The following is a 9893-nucleotide window of genomic DNA, read 5'->3' on the forward strand; positions in this document are numbered from 1 at the left end:
GCACACTTTATTATGACTACATCAAGGTTTTGTTTAAGTGCTAGAAAAATGATGCTGGTTAGATAGGGTTGAGACACACTTACATTTGAATTGTACTTCCTGTGACCCCAGTATTTTGTATAGATGTAGTCCTGCAGACCCACACAGCTATGTGTAATCCCATTAGAGTAACTTCTGCATGTGTCCAATGGTCCATGCAAACACATCTATTGGAAGGACAGGATTCTGTGTTAGCAAAGCCAAAGTCTTGGCATTACAGCAGGTACATCTCATACTGTTCTTGGATAGTCTTTCCAGTAGAGATTTTTTAAAAAGTAATGTATAAAACATATTTTTACACTTCCTCTTCACTGTGGATCTGAGTCAGTAAATCATGTAAGTGCCTGCTTCACCTAAACAGTTGAGGAGTCTCACTGTTACCAATTTTAACTAATGAAGGCGTAGTGAATATTCTGTAATGACTTTCCTAATGCTTTACACTCCATCATTCCCATTTCAAATGTTCTGCATTTGATTTCTCCATTAAGGATTTAGGTACCTGTGGATTTAGTACCTGTAGTAGAGAAGGTGTTGGATTTCTAAGGCAATGGTTGAACCATTATGTTTTCCCTCACTTGATCCCATTTCAGCAGGGAGCTTTCTTCCACCCTGACATTCCTATGATTTTTTTTTAAATCAGGCAAAAACATTTCAACAGTGTTTGTTTTCAAGCCTACAAATACTGTGAATAGATAGTCTTGCAACCTTTTTGACCAGCTCACCAGCTTAGAAAATGAAACCATCCTGAGCTGGTTCCAAGGCCACTGAACAAATAGCTGGACAAATACTATTCAGCAGATATACAAAAGTGCTAGTTAAATCTGTTGAATGTATTCAATAAATTTTCTGCTATTCCAGCCAGCGTTTAATTTTATTTAAATAGGAAGTTAATTACCAATATGCTATGTATACATAACTATTTGAAACTACAGGGTTTTTTTAAGTTGTATGGTTAGGAAGTTGCACTAGCAAAGGTTTTTCATTTTGGCTGTTAGATTTAGTCCTTATCTAAGCAATGTCAGTGTAGCTCCAACCATTAATTTAGCAAATTGTAATGCAAACAAGAAAGAAATGTATAAAAAATGAAGGGGGCAAAATTCCCTGCTTGGAGAGCTATTGAACATTTATTTATAGCAGATGTGGGCAGAAATTTGATTTTCTGTTTTATAAAAAATAGCATGATTTAAAAATGTGTAATGTTCCAAAAGAGGAAAAAAACCCAAAAAAATTCACATAAAACAAAATTCAGGATGATGGCTAAGGGAGAGGAGCATGACAGAAGGGGGTAATAAATATAATATTCAGTGGTTTAAAAATCAGCTGTAAAATTTACTCTGAGCTAAAGTGAGGAGGCTAGGCTCAAAAGCAATTATGGAAAAGTAATTTGGACCGTTTTAATGATATGGCAAATAATACTGAGAATGCTGACTAATCCACAACAATTAATTAGTTTCCTTAATAAAAACTGGAACATCATTGGTTCATGGAATATAATATTGGTAGCTCTTTTTATTTTTTGGAACAAGTTATGGATTAAATGTTAATCTAAGTGTGTAACAACTTGTTTAACTTGACTAACAGTAAAGCAGCTTAAAAAGTGATCATTATGAACTGATATAATAGGTCTGGTCAAATCATGCAAAAAATATTAATCAAATGTTTTGTTTTGATACATAAAGTCAAAATTCACACAGTACATTAGTCATGCAATATTATTTGACCAGCTCTGACAGGTATTATCAGTTTTGAAGATGACTCCTATGATTTTCTAGGGCTTCAATATATGAAATTATGTATACTTGCATGATACTATAAAAACTCACAGAACGCTTGCCAAGGTCACTCTAGATAGCCCTACTGTTTTTGTATTCAAAGAGATATCCCTTCAATACTGAGAACTATAATATCCAGGAACTCCAAGCTTGCCCTCATGCAATCTCCTTCACGTAGCACTACAAAGAACAATTGTGTGAAGCACGATGACCTCAGATGCTTGAAAACTCTCAAGCTATTTATGAATGTGTAGAAGGATAATCATGAGTTCAGGATGAGGAAACCTTGAGCAGACAGTGCCCATTTTAGCTGTGAATTATTTTTGTATAAGGAAGCTTTAGAAGAAAACAAAGTGTAAATACAACCATGCTCCAATTCAAAGAAGTGCAAAATGTATTTTGTGTTAGGCCAAGGCATGAATTCATATGCTTTCCAAGGGATTATTGGACATAGAAATGAAATTCAGTATATTGGTCTTTCAGAATATTTATGGATATTGTTATATAAAGGGCTTTTATAGACCTATTTCAGCTGAGATATAAAATAATAAAGGGATTTGTCCTACTCAGAGTTACTGTAATAAAAAACAGATTACTTTGGATTTATGAATTAGTAACTCTGAGAAAGAAGTGTGATCCATAAATTTGTGTTTGTGCATGACCCCCCTATACGTGCAACCTTCTGTCAGGTAAGAGTTTGTGTACTTACTTTTTGATGCAGTGGAAGCAGTGTTATGTCCATTCTCTGTCCCTAGAGTATGACTGGTAGTGTTGGAAGTGAGTACATATAGAAATGCTAATGTTTCTGTTAGACTGAAGGGCCAAATACAGATAGTCAAAAAACCTGAGGCTGAATTGATTCAATCTTCACAGGTTAGTCTAAATTGCAGAGATTGAACATCAGCAAGTGAACAGACACTCATTTTTTATTCCAGAGATTCAGTCACATGCCTGCACTAGCCCAGACCAGAAGCCTAGGAGGTGCTAGAGTAGGCTGAAGCAGACAATTTGGTCCAAGGATAGCCCGCCCACCCTGGCAGGGGGTTGCAGAGGGAGTGCAAAGCTTTCTGGGATGTGGGGGGAATGTAAATTAACTTGATTTTGAGGGGATCTAGGACAGAAGTTCAATAAAACCAATTTAACTTAAATCAGTTAAGTCTAAGTTTATTTTAAACTAGTTTCAGCCATTTTGAAAGCATTTTATGTACACTGAATTTCTGTTGTGTTACAGATTTGAACCAGTTTCCAATCACATATACTGGTTTATGTGTAATTTCTGTCCCTAGCCCAGATATTTAAAGCAGGATTTGTTGCCTAGGTCAACGAGATTTTCTTGGCTGCTTTTACGTAGGTCCCATTTCTGTTTGTAGAAAAAGAAGAAGAAAAGAAAAAGAAAACAGAAAAAGAAAAAGGCTTGTGTCAGTTATGATTCACAATGATGACAGTACTCTAAATGGCAGCTCTTCTTTTCCCCCACTGAAAGTTCACCCTTAGAGATTCAACTCTGGGACCTTAAGGACTGTGAAGGACTGTGTCTATATAAAAGGAGGCACGGCATGGATATCATCAGTGAATTTTTCAGTGGGGAGAAACATAGACAGGGTGGAAGCCAGAAAAATATAAGATAACTTTATTCTGGAATGGAAAATGTCACAGGGAAGGGAAGGTACTGTGAGATGCTTGGGAATCTGAGATCAAAGGGGAATAACCCTGGGGGCATCCTTGTTAGCTGTGTTCATATAGAGGTATTAAGAATAGTGTGCATGCCATGGGTCACTGCAGAAGAAGTAGAAATAGCTCTGAGAGCCATATGTAATTAAAGACAGGCAAATATTGAATTACTAAGCTATAAGTCCATGCCAGGGTTTTATTGATTACGTAAGCAAATGCCATTGTGATTTATGATATCACTGGAACCTTGAGATGTGATGAAAATCCTTGAAATCATAGTTGCTTCTAATATGCTATATTTATAAAATGGTTGTAGGTCTAGTCAGAACACAGTCAGGGCCTTTGGACTGACTGTCATTAGTTTTATAATTAATTCCTATAATACTAATTTAAGCACCCTACACTGATTGCTTTCTTTATTTTTATGAGTAAATTCATTTTCTATTTACATGAAGTGCTCCAGCTCCAAGCTACATATTTCAGGGAAGTTACTGACAGACTTCTTGGGCAGTTAAAGTCATTCAGCCTTGTCATATTATTCAGAGTATGCAGTAATCATCCTCCACTGCTGTTGCCACTGTACAAGTAGCTGTTCCCTTGAATCATTTTAATTACATTGAGGAAAGAATGTGTTTCTGTACCCAGAAAATTAGAACTGCTAAGGTAGAATGGCATTAAACTCTTTAAGTTGTTTGATGGAGAAAGCTTTTTAAGCATACATAGGCAACCCAAGTCTGAATACATCCTGGCTGGTAAATGCAATCTCTAGCTCCACAGTGATACCTAGGTATGGCACACCTTGACTTTAACAGAGTTATGAGCATGAGCAACTGGTGCCACTTTAGTCGGGGGAGGAGGCACATGCCCCACCAGTGACCAATCAGTGACTGGTGGGGAGGCCCGCGGCCAAGCTCACTGACTGGGGGGGAGGGGAGTCCCCCCATGGCCAATTGTGGTGCTCCTGGAAGTGGTCGCGGCACTTCATCCATTGCTCACATTCCCCCCGCGGCTGATCATGCTGACTGGGAAGCAGCCATAGCACTCCCGGAAGTGGCTGCAGCACTTCATCCAGCACTCCCACTCCCCAGCCAGCACTCAAAGGGTGGGGCACAGCACTACCACTTGCCCCCCTATCCATAGCCCAGGCAGTGAGCGCAGCCTCTCAGGGGGTGCACCAGCACTTTCAGGGGGTGCACTTGCACCCCCTGTGCATCTCCACTGGTTATGAGTAGTGGAAGCTAACAGTTTCATTGTAAACTTTTTCATTATGATCCAAGGCAATAATTTTGGCTCAGTCTTTTTTTTAAACACTCCTTCCACCCCCCCATTTCCCCTTTCTAATGCCTTTTATTATATGGAATGCAATTAAACTTCTCCCCCAACACTGATTCTCCCCAATCTGGTTTACAAACTAATCTTTGTATTAGTGAACGCGTCTACAAATGCACTTTACTGTGCAGTAGATTAGTTTACTGCACAGGAAAACATTACCATCTACACATGTGCAGCAATTAGGACGGTGTAGGCTTATTTACAGCACTGTTGAATAGTTCCTTCAGATACAGGTACTAGCCAATGGTAGAGTAAATTACTGCACGTAAATGCATGTGTAGATGGTGACATTGGGATTAGTTTATTCCAGTTCAAATTGCACTGGAATTTATTCAGTCATATTAATTGCATGTGTGTAGATGCACCTAGTAAGTCTTTAAAGTGTATTCTTTATAAATGCCATCAACAGAGCTGTAGAGATAGGATTGGTTAGTTCACTTGCATTCGTTTAGTTAACTTTGCATCAGCTGAACCCCAAAGCATGTACTGCCAATGTCCTATGGTTTAAAAATATGTTTTTAAATTCCTGACAATTGATTGGAAGATTTGTATATGTATATATAATATGGCTCTGAAGGGTATTCCATACTACATAGCAACATTTTTTCAGTTACATCAAAGCTTAGTTTTAAAGAGTTGATGCTGTTCTTTTAAAATTGTGTCTCTTTTTCCAACCTAGTTCTGGACTCTGTATTTTTCTCAGACACTAACCCCATCTCGTACTGAGAAGCAGCTAAATTCATTTCAGATACATAGGATAGATGTGTTTTCTGTTTCAAATGTAACCTTGCTAAGATTTTCAGGATATGCATTATGTAATCTGCATTTCAGTATCATTACATTTATTATATAAGGACATTAGAAATAATCTCAAGAGGTAACATTGCCCTAACACCATGTGTACCCTGTGAATCAGTAAAACACTTGATATAGGCACCCATATTATCCTTTATATTGTATGTGCCAAATGCTGAAGCAACAAAATCATATCTGTCTGAATTAAAATGCTTCTCTTTGGTCTTTCTACATCTGCCTCTGACTAATCCTTTGACTGCAGAGGAAGACATGCATGAAGACAATAGAGTGAATTACACCAGGGATGAATTTGGTTTAAGCCGTTTACTTGCCGTGAGAAGTTTCCACATCAGAGTAGTAGTGCATCTCCAGCAGAAGCACAGATTTGTTCCCCGAATTTCTGTTTGTTCCTTGGAAATTACAGGTTAGATTATAGTTCTTAAGAAAACAAACCATTCTGCCCATCTGGGATTTGAAATACAATTTATTTTCCTGATATTGAGCTTCATATTCTTTCACAGAGATGTTTATATTATTTTTGGCCAATACGTTTTTGGGAAACTTTGAAACACTCGAAAAGTTGCTCCTTAGAAAATGTTGAAAATCCATAAATATATACCATATGTTGCAAAATATACTCCCAGCTCAAAATTCTGCATCTTTAAAATTTTGTATATTAGCAGGTTTATACAGAAACACTGTAAAACCTAATAGTAAATTACATATTTTGTAAGGAGTAGGGAAAAAAGGGCTAGAGTAGCTGTTAACCTCTTGGGACCTCAGTATCCCAACTATAAATGGAGATACTAACTATTTCCCTAATTTTTAGGACTTTTGTCAGGATAGATGCATTAAAGGTATTGACCAGTTTTTAGGTACTATGGCAATAGGAACCATAAAAGTACATAAAACTACAGACAGAGTCTGTCTACATGTTGATGTGTGGTGCCATTGCTATGGCACTGTGCTATAATACTTCCTTTTAGGAGTACTAAAGCATGGCACTGTATGTGTGGTTCCTGTACTGTGCGTGCACTGCATAGGTAGATTTTGCCACTACATTGCCATAGCACTGCACTGTACCTGGGGAGTGTGCTGCCACAGCATCGTAGTAAGCGATCACATGTAGACACACGCAATTGCTATGTTGCAGTAGTGTGCCATCTGGTGACTTAGCAAGTTGCTACATCGCCATAGGGCGACATACAGATGAGCCTACAGAAACTAAGGTTCAAATCCTCTAATGTATTTAGCTATGATAAGTTGGAGTTAGGCACCCAAATTTCTCTAAGAACTGGGGGCCATGTGACTTGGTAAAGGTCCCACAGAAAGTCTGTGGTGAAGCATGGACTTGCACTCAAACCTGTAACCCCAGCTCCCTATGCTCTCTATAGGCACAGTTCCTATCTTGATTACACTAGGTTTGAGTCAGGTGGAAGATCTGTGTTAGAGACATGAGGAAGAGTAGCAGTTTGCACCTGAAAAAGAAATGCCCGCAGGGGTTTCTGTGAACAAAACTGTAGGCAAACAATTTTTTTCTAAACTATATATATAATGGGCAACCTGTCTACATATGAATTGAATATGACCAACAAAACACGTTTTTTCTTCTCCCTCCCATCTCCTAACACACGTACACACATACTAACACAGTCCCCAGGAAAAAAAAGAAACAATTCTGTGAAACAATCTAATTCAAAACAACACAATGAGCCTTCAAAAATAGACTGTAAGAATGAGAAGAGGAAATGATTTCATTATCCAGGGGGTGCTGTTTTATAAGTTGTATATTATACACCTACTCTAGGCCACTCCAGTGTAAAGTCTGATTGAAAGCAATATTAAGAGCATGTTTAAAGGCACCGTGTGTCCAAAAACAAGATATTTTTTAACAGGAAACCAGAAACACTTTCTTTGCTGCCTCTTGATGTGACTATACTGGGTCTTCAAGGTATTTCAGACGGTGGTAATCATAGGATTATGGAAAAGTAGGGCTGGAGAGTGCCTCAGGATGTCATCTAATCCAAATCCCTGCTTAAAGCAGCATCATCTTCATCCAGTTGGCCCCATACAAGTGTCTGTCTAACCTGTTCCTAAAACTACATAATCACCCCATCACACAGTTAGAAAACGTGTTACCCCCAAAACGCCAGGAGCATCCTAACCTGCCACAGGTAGAGCAGAGGGACAAGGGCTGTCATTGTCCTTCCACTGCCAGTGTTAAAATATACTTGAGAGATCCAAGAAAGAAAATGAATTGGAGAAGTGACCTGTTCCCTGAACGGTTAGCTTAATTGGTCAATACATAGAACTGATGACACAGGAAAATCCAAATCCAGCTATGCCTTTTAATACAAATTAAAATATAAATTATCTGCATTTATTATCTAAGGTTATTATCTAAAATGGCATTCAAGTTCTATTTATGTTTTACTTTGGGTAAGTCATTTTTAGCCTTTTCTATTTTTTCCAATTGTATCTGAAACAAATATTATTGAAGTAAATTAATCAGACTGATTAAATTAGATGGCTCCAACAGTGCAATAATGGATAGTGTGGATAACTGTGGATCCAAATTTCCAAATGCCTAATTTGCACTGCAGAATATGCCCACATAGCCTATGGTTTCAATGAGAGCTGAGGATTCTCTGAGTCTCTGAAAATCAGGTGTTAGGAGTCTCAAGTTGAGCAATCAAAAATCGAGCTATATACATGTAAGTAGGTGCTTGTGAAAAAAATTGTCTTAAAGATTTTTATAAAGACAGGCCATAGCCATCACACATCAGCTTGTTAGAGCTTTAACACTGCTATTATTCCCATCCTGCCCAATTTTGAGATGTGTGGGGAGTCCTGCATACCATATGATTCAGCTCTGTGTGGATTGACCTCATGCCATTCATCTGGTTTGTGGGGCTAGATGAGTTGGGCACCACTGTTCTAGAAGATTGTCCAGGAGGTCTCTTGTCTCATTCAGACACAGTGCTCCCAGGGCTGCAGGTTTATAGTGGTCATTGCCAATCTGTAACATGGTGCAGCTTCCATATTTCCTTGTGCAGTCAACACAGTCATAAGCCCTCCTCCCATTTAAGCCTCCCTACATTCTTTAGAGAGGTGAGTTCTGATGTAGGCACTTAGGAGGTAAAATGTCATTTGTGGGAAGTGACCGTGGAGCCCAGCATCCATTGTCCCAATGGGCCTGTAAATGGGACACCTTTACCTTTACTGTGAGAAGTGGGTGGGCAAGGGGAACAAAGAATAGAGGTGTTCAGATTGATTTACTTCTCCACCCACGCTGGTACAACCATATAGGGGTAGAGACAAATAATCCTATGTTATCAGATTACATCATGTCATGGAAAGTGAAGTAAACAGGGCAATTTGATTGAAACCTAAAACTTTTTTAGAAGCCTGAATGGTAATGTCTTCAATCTTCATTCAGCCTCATATAATTAAGTTATTCCTTTCTATGATACAGGGTACTGTTGTCCTTAATGGAAAAATTATCTTTCCTTTTACTGTTTAAAAATATAATAGTATCTTGGGCAGCAACAAATTACTTCAACTTCCTTTTGGAGGTTGCTTCACTGATTTCTGAAATGATAAACTGCTTGCATCTATAAATATACTCATTAAAGCCAGAATTACTCATGACAGAATGCAAATCTGAATTCAGTATCTAGATACATTTCAGGTATCATAAAGGTTCTACTTCAGGAGCAAAATTGGCCCATTACTATAAATTCAAATGGACACACAAAATTCATAAATCAAGCTATGTGTTTTCTTGTTCTGTTTCTTATCTGCATTCACTTCCATCCTGGGGTGTGAACTTAATATTTTTAAATCTTACCAAGGGATGGGAGACCCAGATTAGATAGATTTATCAGAAAGTGAAGTTAAAGTGAACCTCAGCAAAAGTTCAGTAAATTTGCTTGATTTCTGCTGATTTTTATATCATTTTACTGTTGCTTGGAGACAGAGTTAGCTGTGATAGTCTGAAGTCAAGTAGAAGGCAGGGTAGATATGTCCCATACAGCAAAAGCTTTCGTGAGCTGAAGCTCATTTCATCAGATGCCCTTGTTTATCAGTATCAGATGCAGAACCGATCCTAGCTGTTTATAATCAGAGACCAGAGAAAAAATGTCCTACATTTGAAACTTTGTCTAACTTTATCCCAACTACATAGCTAGTCCAATAAAAGGTATCACACTAAGAAATACTTGCCTCTTGCATATTTTGTGTACCATCATGGCTACATCACTTTAGGCATGTATACACATGCTC

The sequence above is a fragment of the Crocodylus porosus genome, unplaced genomic scaffold (genome assembly GCF_001723895.1).
Source record: "Crocodylus porosus isolate Cpor-Errol unplaced genomic scaffold, CroPor_comp1, whole genome shotgun sequence".
Taxonomy (NCBI): domain Eukaryota; kingdom Metazoa; phylum Chordata; order Crocodylia; family Crocodylidae; genus Crocodylus; species Crocodylus porosus.